Here is a 12330-nt window from a genome sequence, read left to right as displayed (position 1 = left end):
GAGTGGGAAGAAACAGGCTCCCTGACTTCAGACTATATTACAAAGCTATAGTAATCAAGACAGTATGGTACTGGCACAAACACAGAAATATTGATCAATGGAGTGGGATAGAAATCCCAGAGATAAACCCACACACATCTCGTCCCCTTATCTTTGATGAAGGAGGCAAGAGTATACAATGGAGAAAAGACAGCCTCTTCAATAAGTTGTGCTGGGAAAACTGGACAGCTACATGTAAGAGAATGAAACTAGAACACTTCCTAACACCATACACAAAAATAAACTCAAAATCGATTAAAGACCTAAATGTAAGGCCAGACACTACAAAACTCTTAAAGGAAAACAGGTAGAACACTCTATGACATAAATCACAGCAAGATCCTTTTTGACCCACTCCTAGAGAAATGGAAATGAAATGAAAAACAAAAATAACCAAATGGTACCTAATGAAACTTAAAAGCTTTTTCACAGCAAAGGAAACCATAAAAAAGATGAAGAGACTGTCCTCAAAATGGGAGAAAATATTTGCACATGAAGCAACTGACAGAGGATTAATCTCCAAAATATACAAGCAGCTCATGCAGCTCAATATCTGAAAAACAAACAACCCAATCCAAAGATGGGCAGAAGACCTAAATAGATATTTCTTCAAAGATGAATTACAGATTTCCAACAAACACATGATAAGCTTCTCAACATCACTAATTAGAGAAATGCAAATCAAAACTACAATTAGGTATTACCTCACACTGGTCAGAATGGCCATCATCAAAAGATCTGCAAGCAATAAATGCTGGAGAGGGTGTGGAGGAAAGGGAACCCTCTTGCACTGTTGTTGGGAATGTAAATTGATGCAGCCACTCTGGAGAACAGTATGGAGGTTCCTTAGAAAACTAAAAATAGAACTACCATATGACCCAGCAATCCCCCTACTGGGCATCTACCCTGAGAAAACCATAATTCAAAAAGAGTCATGTACCACAATGTTCATTGCAGCACTATTTACAATAGCCAGGACATGAAATCAACCTAAGTGGCCCTTGACAGATGAGTGGATAAAGAAGATGTGGCACATATATACAATGGAATATTACTCAGCCATAAAAAGAAACGAAATTGAGTTATTTGTAGTGAGGTGGATGGACCTAGAGTCTGTCATACAGAGTGAAGTAAGTCAGAAAGAGAAAGACAAATACCGTATGCTAACAGATATATATGGAATTTAAGGAAAAAAAGTGTCATGAAGAACCTAGGGGTAAGACAGGAATAAAGATGTAGACCTACTAGACAATGGACTTGAGGACACGGGGAAGGAGAAGGGTAAGCTGTGACAAAGTGAGAGAGTGGCATGGGCATATATACACTACCAAACGTAAAATAGATAGTTAGTGGGAAGCAGCTGCATAGCACGGGGAGATCAGCTCGGTCCTTTGTGAACACCTAGAGGGGTGGGATAGGGAGGGTGGGAGGGAGATGCAAGAGGAATGTGATATGGGGATATATGTATACATATAGCTGATTCACTTTGTTATACAGCAGAAACTAACACAACACTGTAAAGCATTTATACTCCAATAAAGATGTTAAGATAAATTACATTCACAGATCATATTTTATGACAGAAAAGCTTCCTACTACATTGCAAGTTAAAAATAATACTTATATCGTCTCATGATTTAAAATTTGTACAATAGTTTTAAGAATTCATGGAAAATTGAAAAAAAATTACAGTGGTTATTTTGAGTATAGGAGCTACTTACTATTTTAATTTTTAAAAAATCCTTGATAGTATTTCAAAACATTCTATAATTTTATATTAGCTATTTATAGTTATATTAGTATGTACTATATTTTTATTTCTATGTTTTTTATGCTTTATAATTAGGATGCAATATTATATTATTAAAATGAAAAAAACAGAAACAAAATTATACTAGATTATGTTTTATCACTGAAAAAAAAAGCATTCTAGTAAAATAGAATGTGGTTGAGCAACGCCAGTCTTCCTTTGCTAAACTCTCTTTCACAGTTTAATGTCACAATTAACAGTCATAAGAGCCAAGAATTATAGAGCATTACCATGTATGTGGCATGAATTTAAGTGTTTTATATGTATTAACTCCTTTAAACCTCACAAAAACGTTTGCTCAGAAACTGAGGCACAGAGAGTTTAAGTAACTTGCCCAAGGTTACACAGCTAAATAAAAGTATTAATAGATTCTGGATATGAATCCTTGCAGTTTGTTTACAGAACCTGGGCTTTTAATCCCCATACTTATGCCCTTATTGCAAAAGAAAAAAACAATGGACAAAAAAATATCAAGACCATTGATGTAACTATATAATATAACTGGAGACGGGTCTGAGATGCAGGGGCATTCTGGTTGGATAAATATGCAGTTAAGTAAGAGTATCTGAAATATTGTCTGTGGCAGCTTGGGGCAGAATGTGAAGTAATGAGTAACAATCTTAGCTTTTCTTTACATTTCAGTTGATAGCTAATAATTATGGATAGATAATTCAAATGTGTTATCACAATAACCCTTCCTTCCTTCCTCCCTTCCTTCCTTCCTTCCTTCCTCCCTCCCTCCCTCCCTTCCTCCCTTCCTCCCTTCCTTCCTCCCTCCCTCCCTCCCTCCCTCTCTTCCTTCCTTCCTTCCTTCCTTCCTCAGAAAGGATTCTCATGTTTTTTTCCAGACAATTTTTTTAAGGCCTCTACTAGCCCACAGGCTCAATAGCTGATTCTTTATAAAATATCCCCTATGTAGGTTTTTGCTTCAGGCAATCTCACCAAACTTTACCTTCTCAACCTACTCCCTCCATCTTGTGCCTCCTATATGGAACTCAGATCTGATTCTTGCCAATGACCAATGTCTATCCCCCACCTTGGTGCCAACCAGGATCTGATGGTCCCTTGCTTTACTATGCTGTCTTGCCTTGGACAGAGGTTTGGTTCCCTTTGCTCCCACAACTGCACCAGTGGGATCACACTCTACTGAAGCTTAGGGAAGAGTGTCCACCCTCCTCTCACTAAAAACCAAAGCAAACAGATAAGCAAAATGTTACCCCAAACCAAAACAATTTCTTTTTGCTGAAAGTAGTTTGGTCAATATGATGACTTGGTTGAAAATAAATAATATAACTGTATTGGTCTGCTCGGGCCAGGTATGTTCAAGCCCCATAAAATGGCTGCTCTCTTGCTCTCTGTGCATCCCTTACTCTACCTGGCCCCACCTCACCCTTCTGAGCATGATTGCCTCCCCCTCCTAGGCTGAAAGTTTTAATCAGTAACTACCTGTGTGATTGGCCCAACCCCCAGCTAACAATTTTTCTAGCCCTGGACCAGAAAGGCTCCAGTATATTCTGTCATCAATAGGAAAACAGCAGCCCTTGCCCCAGTCGCCCTGGCAAGGAGGGAGCTCTTCTGAAGTCATTGCCCCTATAACTGATAGCTTCCTCCTCCCCGCCCCTGTGTAGCAAAGATTGCTGCTGTGTCCTGCCTGCCCATGGCCGTACACCCATACAGGGTGGGGTGTGGGGTGTGGCTCCAGGACCTTTGCCTCTAACTTGTAAGATACCCTGTCCAACAAATCACTGATGTCTCTGTCACTGGCTCCGGGTTCTTCCTTTGGTCTCACAACTGGGCAGTTGCAAGGATTGCAGGACTGCGGGGTACAGCGCAACAGGCCACCATAACAAAATCCCACAGACCGGATGTCTTAAACGAAAGAAATGTATTTCTTACTGTTCTGGAGGCTAGAAGTCCAAGATCGAGGTGTCAGCAGGTTTGGTTTCTCCTGAGACCTCTCTCCTGGACTTGTGGATGGCCATCTTCTCATGTCCTCACATGGCCTTTTCTTTGTGCATCCATATTCCTGGTGTTTCTTCCTTTTCTTTGAAGGATGCCAGTCAGACTGGATGAGGCCCTAGGACCTCATTTACCTCCTTAAAGGCCTTATCTCCAAATACAGTCGCAGTGGGAGTTAGTGCTTCAAACCATGAATTTGGGGGAGACACAAATCAATCCATAACAATCACCTCATTACTTTTTTGAGCGTTAGCCATTTGCGTGACATTTTCTCTTTCATTTTATATAAAATGGGATTTTACCATGTTTGCTGTATAGTGACTTGTTATGTGGTATTTAAGTAATCGTCAACAATTTAGACTATTACTACTGCTACTAGAAATAATAATAGTAACAGTAACACCAATATCAATACCATTAGTAACTAACTCCTAGGGTTAATGTGAAGATTTAATAAAATATAGATTGCAGAAATAGATTCATCGCAATTCCTGCCCCCCCATTAAGTGGTTAATGAATGCTAGTATAATTTAAAAAATTTTTTTCTATCTCAGACCTATGTTTCCAGCATTTCCCCTCATTTTTCTCCCACTGCTCCCACAGCCTTCACAATAAGATACAAGCCATTTAGCATATCTTGCAAGGAAGTTTCTGATTTTGTGCCTGCCAAATATATCTTCTTTCAAGGACACTTTCCTGACTCCTCTAAGGCGAAGTTAGGTTGCCCTTTTCTGAGCTTCCATAGCATCTTTGATTTCCCCATTAGAGTGTTCATCACAGCTCATTCTTAATGCTTGTGTGTCTTCTCTGCTATATCAGAAGCTTTCTGATTATGCAGCTCGTTCATTATATCCTCAGCATCTAGTACTGTACCTGGCATAGTGTTGACACTTCCTCTGCTTGGCTTCTAATATGGGCATGTCTTCTCTTCCTTTACAGTGGGCTTACTAATTGCTCCCCCTATCTCCCAGGATTGTTGACAGGACCAGATGAGACAATGCATGTGAAGTAAGTAACGTATTTAAAGTACTTCACAAATTAAAAGCATCTGAATAATTTGTATATAACCTTGCACAAGGTTAATAAATCTTAATAGTTCAGAAAATTGTAATTGAGTTTTAATTGGCGAATGTTAATGTGTGTTCTCCACCAATATTTAGTAATTATATTTTTAAAAAGGTAGGAGACATTTCTAGCAGTCGAGATCTTCATAGTATATTTCAACACATGATAAATTCATGAACATTTCTTATATCCTAGAACAGTTGTGTATCTTAAAAACTCATTGTCATAAGCATTCTCTGGATTTTTGCAGAATTAATCCTGAATAATTAATGAATATAAAAGAGTTGGACAAGTACTGTAGCATGCTAATCATTTGTTTCAATGTCAATTAGAGAAAAATATTCCTTTTGGCCTGCTAACTTGGAATATGTACTGTAAAATTAACTTTTAATTTACAAATATGAAATGTCTCAAATTGTTAATGAATATATTGAGAATAGAGATCTGTCATTGGAAAGTTATAGTTTGTATAAAAAAATAGAAGCACTGGGATTTAACAGAATTGTTAACTGTATTGAGAAGTTCTTACAAATATGTGTAGTTTATAGATCAATATTTACATAATGTTTACATATTTCCTCAAAAATCGTATGATATCTTAAGCACTAGTGACTTAGGAATTATATCAAATGCAAGTCTTAAATAATTTTAAGCAGAATGAATATAAATTTAATACATACAGAATTGAAGGGACATTTACTTTACTGGTTTCTCAAATGCATATGTCTTGATTATTCTGCTTCTAAGGATCTTGCTCGGTTTCATCTCAGTCATGATTTATTGGCACTTGTTCAAAGTTTCAGCCATAAAGTAAAGGTGAAAGTCGATGTAACACTAAATGAAAATTCTTAAAATATGTAGACTGCTTCCGTGAATTTAGCTAAGAAAAGCAACTTCTAGGTTAAAGGATGAGAAAAATAATTTAACTATTTATTTGGCCTTGAGTTAGGATTTAACTTTACTCGTAAGGAGGGAAAAAATCTTTTTGTTAGAAGGTGAAATTCCCTTATTAAACAGTTGAAAGATTGTTCATTTAGACTTGGGGAGTATTTTCTAGGCATCGAGTTCATCATTGGGGAATGCCTCTGTATGTAGTTACAGAATCTTTTTTTTTTTTTTTGCGGTACACGGGCCTCTCGCTGTTGTGGCCTCTCCCGTTGCGGAGCACAGGCTCCGGACGCGCAGGCTCAGCGGCCATGGCTCACGGGCCCAGCCGCTCCGCGGCATGTGGGATCTTCCCGGACCGGGGCACGAACCCGTATCCCCTGCATCGGCAGGCGGACTCTCAATCACTGCACCACCAGGGAAGCCCAGAATCTTTTGATTGACAAACCTGAACTGAAAGTTCATGAATTTGTCCTTATTCATTGTTTATCTGCACACATGGCCTAGAGTTTTAAGGATTGGTCTTTTTCCTAGGATGAAACTAGTAGTGATTCTACAATGATGAGAAAAATGTAAATTGTCAACTTAGTGGAAAAAGCACTGGATTGTAAGTCAGATGACTGAATTTAAGACTTATTTGCCACTGATTCACTCTGTGAACTTAGGAAGACCTATATTCTAAATGAGTCTTGAGTTTGTTTTTTAATCTGTAAAGTGGTGATAATGCTTACCTCACAGGGCTGTTGAGAGGATTAAATAAGATGTTGGGTGTGTAAGTACTTTATAAACCATGGGATATTATACAAATACAAATAATTTTTAATAGAAGATTAACAATTTTGTTTCACTAACAAATAAATTAAAATCTTGGTTCAATTTGTTCTTGGATAAATAGATCTTGCTTTGCATTTTAGCCTATTCATTTCTAAAGGCACTGAACTAATTTTAATGGACTAATTATTTTTATAAAAACTCCAGTGTCTTAGGTAAAATATGCTATTTATGTTTATGCAAAAACTATGAGTTAATACTCAATGAATTTCAGATGACCTCTATTTTAATATGCTAAAAGAAGAATAGCATGATATTGTGATTTTAAGTTTAGTGTTTTTTCATATTTACAATGCATTTCTATTCTTCCTTTTGGTTAATCTTGGGTAATTTAGACAAGTTTTAAGTGTATATTAGGAAGTATGTTAATACCTAAATTGTGTTTTTAGGTGAACTTAGTTTTCCTCTGTAAGATCTAAAATATCACTTTCACCATAATCCTGCCCTCAAAGCTGTGGTATCCAATGTTATTGATTTGGCCTTTCAGGAATCAAATCCATTGTCCTGGCTAGTTAAGCACTAAGCCATAAATGGAGCTGTTGTTAAAAAGTTATGAAGTCACAAACTTGGCCCAAGGTTATCCACTTATCCGTAGCCGGAGTCAGGAATCTGCCTTCATTTTCACAGACACACGTTGGAGTTCTAAGGCATCAGGGTATGAGAGACAAGGCTGTTGACTAAATGCTGTCTCTACAGTCTGAATCAACTAGCTGCCCTCACAGCTTCCCCTCACGAGGCTGGACCTTGGCCACTACAGGGCAGCTCAGGACCAGTTGGAGGTGGTTGGGAAACCAACTAGGAGTGATTTTCCTTTGGTGGTTATTTCTTCAAGGCAAGGATGCAACTTATTGGCCAACCAGTTGAAGTTACCCCTTGAGGAAAGAACAATTGTCATCAAGCAAAATGGGCTCTTCAGTTTCATAATGTTAATGGGACAATCCATCAAAAGTCTCACACCTTTTTCCCCCAAAAGTCTGTGACAGAGCAGTCTTCCATATGGTTACTAATCTCTCAAAACAAAAACTGTGCGACTACATTTCCTTCATCTTATTGCACTGTGAAGTTCCTAAAAGCAAGTATCACAGTTGTTAAACACAAATGCATAATTTCATACAATAAAAATATAATAGCTATTCCCCATAAGGGCAGGTTAGGTAGTGGGTTATTTGAATCAAACTCTCTGGCTGAAAACAACTCTGAATAAATCACCTTAAAAGCACTGAGGCGTTGTGGGAGTTCCCTGTTGGCCTAGTGGTTAGGATTTCAGGTTTTCACTGCCATGGCCTGGGTTCAATCCCTGGTTGGGGAACTGAGATCCCTCAAGCCGCTTGGTGTGGCCCAAAATAAATAAATAAATAAATAAATCTGCATTACAAAACTAACCCTAAAAAAAAAAACACTGAGGAGTTGTAAAGATTATGCAGCCCTAGCAGACCCATTTTGAGGAGAAGCTTGACCAAAGAGGCCAGAGGACTATTTGAGTGCCGAAGTTGCTTTTGCCTTGAAGATATTGGAGGGGTAAGGGTGAGGATTAAGATGAACCACAACTAATTGGTCACTTTCTGATCCTACCAACCCCACAGACCCAGAGAGAAGGCTTCTCTGGACCTAAGCAGAGCAGGAAAAGGGAAAGGAAGGGGGGTAAAATAAACCTGAGAACACCTGCCCTCATACAGATTTGTACCCTAGGATCATATAGCATAGATGGTCAGTGAGTTTGGTTTGATGTGATCTCTGACTTGTAGAGCCCCAAAAACACAGCCAGAAGGAGGAAAGCACACTTATTACAAGCCTTGTGGAATCTCCACAAATGATTGTTTTTGATTTAATACAGTTTTATTTTTCAAAATGGACAGTTGGTGGGACCTGTTCTGCATCTTCACCAGCAGCTGGGGCATCTCCACCCTTGGTGTTTCTGGTGTAAATTACTTGAGCTCTGTACTTTGAAACCAGTTTCAGAAGTCCTTTACTAAGGAGCTCCTGAAGGGCTACCCTGGTGAAGGAACCACAAATCTTGTTTCCCAGAGACCACAGCTGGGATTATAAACTTATATTTGGGAACTTCCTTACAGAGTTTGTCATATGTTGCTTTGTCAAACAAGCCTACATTATTGAGCTTCTCCCGAACTTTGCCTTTGGACCATGTCTTCTTTTTGGCCTTGCCCCCAGATTTGTTCCCTGGGCTTTGTCTTTCTTATCCGACTTTCTGGCATCTTTCTTCTTTTTGTCATCCTTGGGCAGCATAGCGAAACTCAAAGAGCAGCTGCTACCACTGCCGCCTTGCTAAGATGTTGGACCCAAAGTCCGCAAACAGTTTTTTAAGGGCAATAACCAGTAAAACAGTTGAAGATAATTAGGCGTTTAGGAAATTTAAAAAATAATCAGACATGGACAACTTACATTAATTGGTAATTCTGATGAATATTATGACAAAATCAGACTAATCCATTATGGGGTCCTCTCTCCTAAAGCACACATTGTGTTATGATGTAAATATCATGACCACCATCTTTATATTCCTCAATATAAGTAACAAATAAATGTTCTTTAATAATTAAGTATCACAGAAGTAGTTGCATGTTGTATGCTTTTTAGTGGAGTGTTGAATATTAGTTATTCACACTCTTTTATTTAATTATACTGAACAGTGGTCTACCTTAGTACAATATCTAATGTTTCTAAAACAGACATCAATGGTATATAAACAGATAGTTCCAATAATAGTCATACAGAATCATTGTCTGAATTGTCTTTGTGCTCCATAATATTTAGAGAATAGTACAAGATAAATCTATTTTCCATTTTTAAACTCCAATGTAGCTAGAGTAGAAAACAAAAAACAAACAATTAAAGTGACAATAATGAATTTTTCACTCAAATCCAAAATGGTTACTATAGTAACTTAAAATTGGAGCATTATAATAAAAGTAGAATGAAAAGATAATTTCAAATGCTATATTAATTTTTTGAAGTATGGAGAGGGGAGTTGCTGTTTCATATTTGAAAGAGACTAGATTGCTGTTGAAGCTTCTAAGAAGACCGATTTCATCTTGTCTGCCTTCTCTTTTATATTAATGTAAGAAACCTCTGACTGCAGTCATTAAGTAGGAGAGAAGGGAACTGTTAGTTGTGCTCATATTAATCTCTCTAAGACTGATGGCAATAACTTTCTACCAGCAATTCATAATTACCTGTGGGAATGGAGGGCAGATTGTGTGAAAAAGTGCTTTACAGATGACCTAAAGGATCTAATTTTTGATGTTTCATTTCTACTTTCTGCATCACCAAGATAGAGGTACAGACACAAATGCAGATATAACACAAAAGATTTAACTAAAGAAGGAAGGAGTTTGGGATGAGTATGGAATTGCATTCAGCAGGCCCCATATTAAAACCACTGGGGTTGTATTGTATTGAGATCACTTTAAAACTTCATGCTAGTGGTACAGTCATTGTCAGAAAGTGGTTGGAGCTAGCACAGCTTCCTGGTCTGGAATGTAGAGATACAAGTTATTAGAAAGGGGTGATGAACACTCCTGGACATATATCTGGACAAAACCATAATTCAAAAAGATACATGCACCTCTATGTTCATAGCAGCACTATACACAATAGCCAAGACATGAAAACAACCTAAATGTCCATTGACAAATGAATGGATAAAGAAGATGTGGTACACACACACACACACACACACACACACACACACACACACTGGAATACTACTTAGCCATAAAAAAGAATTAAATAATGCCATTTGCAGCAACTAGAGATTATCATACTAAGTGAAGTCAGAAAGAGAAAGACAAATACCATATGATATTACTTATATGTGGAATGTAAAGTATGCCACAAATGAACCTATCTACGAAACAGAAACAAACTCACTGACATAGAGAACAGATTTGTGGTCGCCAAGGGAGAGGGAGAATGGGGGAGAGATGGATTGAGAGTTTGGGATTAGTAGATGCAAACTATTATATATAAAATGGATAAAAAACAAGGTCCTACTGTATAGCACAGGGAACTATATTCAATATCCTGGGAGAAACCATAATGGAAAAGAATATAAAAAGAATGCATATATGCATATAACTGAGTCACTTTGCTCTACAGCAGAAATTAACACAACATTGTAAATCAACTATACTTCAATAAAAATTTAAAAAAAAAGAAAGGGGGTGTTTAAGAAACTAAGAATAAGTAACTCTGATGAAAAGAGAAACCTCAAAAATTAGTGCCTCTGACTCCCATAAACAGGGATAAGCCACTCTCTTCTTAGTGCACATTCAGTCTTCTTGTCTTCCTTCCTTCCTTCCTCCCTCCCCCCCTCCCTCCTTCCCTTCCTCTCCATCTTCCTTTCTCCTTTAGTTCTCTCTTCCTTCCACAAATGTTCATTGAGAAACTTCTATATTCCAGGCCCTGTGCTGGCCATTAGGAATATACTACTGAACAACACTGATGTAGTTCTGCCTTCATTAAGCTTATAGTCTAGTTTAGTGGAAGATACAGACAATAACCAATTACATGGATAATTATTTAATTGCAATGAGATTTGGGTGTAGACTGAAAAAAAAAAGCACAACATGAGAGCTGTGAGTTCAGGTGTATTTGGGGCTTACTGAGGACTTTAGCCCAGGAGACAGACTCTCAGATAGCTCTGAGGAACTGCTCTGAAGAGGTAGAGGGGGAGGTCAGTATATAAGTGATTTTGGAGAAGGAGATATGTGCAATCAAGCACACACATCTTGGTAGAAGGTTGCTGCTAGTCACAAGGAGCAGATGCCTCCATTAATAATTTTAGAGCTTTTCTAGGTATGAGAAGATGCAAGAAATTGGGTTCATAAAATTTTCTCCTGAAAATATCTAACTATCTGAAGGCCGGTTCTGCCAGATTTTCACAAAGCAGAGGGTGTCTCATTCTTGATCTCCACCCTGAACTCCTTTCAGGGTGTGTTGAAGGTCAGTGACTGCAGTGGCTAGTGACTTCATTCTTGTAGAACCAGATGTGGAGCAACATTCTTTAGTTTGCAAGAGCTAAAATTTAAAATTACAGGGGGCACTGAGAGTATACAACAGGAAAAAACCTCATCTGAGGGGATAAAGTTTTTGTGAGGAAATGATATTCACATTGATTACTGCCAGGTGAATAGGACTTAGCCAGCTGATGAACGTAGGGAAAAAAACAGTGCAGGAAGAGGAAATAAGTGCAAAGGCCTGAGGTGAAAAGGAACTTAGTGTATTTGAAATAAAGAGAAGGCCAGTGTGGCAGGAACATAGTGGCCAAGAAGAGATTAGAAAGATAAGCAAGGGCCTTGGAGGCCATAGTATGGTGTTTGAACATTTCTGTTTATCCCCATTCTGTTGCAATTATTTGCATACATGATCAAGGAGACTTTTTTCCTTTTCCTTTTTGTATCCTTGGTATCTAGTATAGTGCCAGGTGCATAGTAAGTGCCCAGTAAATGCTTGTTGAATTAGTGAAGTAAAAGAAAAATGACTTCCTTATGATTGGAAGAACACAGTTATTACAGAAAAAAGGATAAGATTGTATCTGGTTATCATTTTTCTTATTGTGTCTGTCAAGTCATATTTATTTTAATAACAGGCAGATTTTTTCCTACAAGCAAAGATGTAGTCTAGCTCAGGTTTGTGTGCCAGACGCACAGTGAAGCCAAGCAAACCAAATGGAGTTTGGAGCAGAGAAAGGTTTATTGCAGGGCCAAGCAGGGAGAATGGGT

The 12330-nt window shown here is 38.0% G+C and overlaps 1 long non-coding RNA gene across 1 annotated transcript in view; it reads left to right on the top strand.

Moving 5' to 3' along the window:
* LOC113609062 (uncharacterized) overlaps positions 1 to 12330 on the top strand; it is a 170894-nt gene that overhangs the window by 156046 nt on the left and 2518 nt on the right. The window contains exon 3 of the long non-coding RNA XR_003428488.1: positions 4748 to 4816. This is a non-coding gene — a long non-coding RNA (uncharacterized LOC113609062). The remainder of the gene's footprint in view (positions 1 to 4747; positions 4817 to 12330) is intronic.

The sequence above is a fragment of the Aethalodelphis obliquidens genome, unplaced genomic scaffold (assembly GCF_003676395.1).
Source record: "Aethalodelphis obliquidens isolate GAN/ISIS:26980383/991018 unplaced genomic scaffold, ASM367639v1 scaffold54, whole genome shotgun sequence".
NCBI classification, from domain to species: Eukaryota; Metazoa; Chordata; class Mammalia; order Artiodactyla; family Delphinidae; genus Aethalodelphis; species Aethalodelphis obliquidens.
Note: the sequence above shows the minus strand (reverse complement) of the source record. Positions and strands in the feature narration are given on the sequence as shown.